The sequence below is a fragment of the Etheostoma spectabile genome, chromosome 7 (assembly GCF_008692095.1).
Source record: "Etheostoma spectabile isolate EspeVRDwgs_2016 chromosome 7, UIUC_Espe_1.0, whole genome shotgun sequence".
NCBI lineage: Eukaryota > Metazoa > Chordata > Actinopteri > Perciformes > Percidae > Etheostoma > Etheostoma spectabile.
The window spans coordinates 21,761,710-21,763,604 of NC_045739.1; positions in this window are offsets into that span (position 1 = coordinate 21,761,710).

Consider the following 1,895-nt stretch of genomic DNA (forward strand, 5'->3'; position numbering starts at 1 on the left):
AGTGAAGTAATCGCTCCAAATCCACGTGAAAACTAATAAGACAACATTGACAAAATTATAAAACGGTGTCGTTAACATAAACAATAACATGCACAGCATGTGGAATATCATTTACAAAGTAAAATGCGAATGAACAAAACAAATACCTCGTTGGCTGCATGCTACAAGGAAGGGAAGTCTTCAGTCTTCAGAGTTATACTTAAAGCGCGCATCCAGGGCTGCGTTAGCCAGCGTGAAATCTTCATCGTAACACACGTCCATGTTATCTGCTGCCCGCTAGTGTTTACAGTTGAACTCACGCGAGAGCAGCACAACGAGACTTCAGAAATTACTTCAAAAAAAAGCGTAAATAACAACTGTTGCTTAAACCGAAAAAAGGGAAGATTAAGAGTTGCAAAATGTAATTCTAACAGTTACACTCCACCAAATCACACAAATCTTAACGTGGGATTCTTTAAACATATTTGTTGCAACACTTTACCTTTTATGAACATTTCCTGTTCTTAACCATTTAACAGGAATTTCACACATTTCAAACTTTACACCTTAATCTGCCCTCAAGAGAGTAACAACTTTCTGTAGGTTTTCAAGGAACGTGTGTTAGTTGTGAGTTTCCCCCCTTTGCCTAATTTGGTGTCACTAAGCCATAATCTAGTTTTCTCACCCTACCATCTGAACCTGGATAAACTTCTGCGATTCTGGCCAGCTTCCATTCATTGCGTGGTGCCAGATCCTCGTAGGAGTACAATGTCATGACCTTTGAGTTCCTCTGTTTTTGTGCCACCTTTGTCTTGACTGTAAGTTCAACAGATATTCTTTCTTCCATCGAGTCCAAAACTCATTTGCCAAATACTGCACATCGACGCCACCTTTGTGAAGATAAGATCTCTCTGACAAATTGCCAGGTGGGGCAGAATGATTGTGGACTTCATGTAAGGATATGGTTTGGAGTTAAAGGTCAGGTCCGGATGGGTATTCAAAATTCAGCAGTGAGTGGTCTGCTGTTAATGATGGCCATAACTTCATACAAGAATGTCCTAAGAGAGGTGTTGTCAAGCCTTGTGCGACTGGTCGAGAATAGCAGTAAGAACACTTCTTATGGATCTTTATTGCCTCTCCCAAACTTAAACAGAAAAAAGGGAAGATTAAGAGTTGCAAAATGTAATTCTAACAGTTACAGTCAACTCTATAATATCGCCATCCATGTATTGGGTCATAAATATTGTGATATTTGGGTTTCTCCTTATTGCCCAGCTCTACTTTCAACTTGACTGAATATGAAGATAAGCCCACCTGGTCCTAGCGTATGGCTGCAAACGGCCACTCCTCTGATTTCCTCTGTGTTTTGGGAGTTTGTGAAGTGCTGCTTCCAAGTCCTTGGTTTATAATCTAAAATCTGGTGCGGGTCCAGTTCAGCAGAGGCAGGTGTTTCAGCATCAATAATTGACACACAGGACTTACACTGATCTCCTCTGGATGGCTTTGTTTACTTTGATCGTGTGATTATAAGAGTCTGACTGCTACATTATTTAGATGGAAAAATGTTGACACACATACAAACTCTCTCTGCTCTTGGACTTCTAGTCTCTCATTTAGTCACTCACGTGGAATTGAGTTTGCGTATGCATAAATTGCACTGTACGTTTAGAGTGTGTGTGTGTGTGTGTGTGTGTGTGTGGGAGTGAGTGAGCGAGCGATGACAGCGTGAAACAAAGGCTGAACAAGGTGAACATTGACTTACGTACAGATGTAAATATGCTGTATATCAGAAAGTGAGTGTGTTTGTGTATATATGCTGAACAAAATTATAAACACGCTCATTTTCCATGAGCTGAACTCAGCTGTACTATGTACACAAAAGGCTTATTTCTCTCAAATATTGTTCACAAATCTGT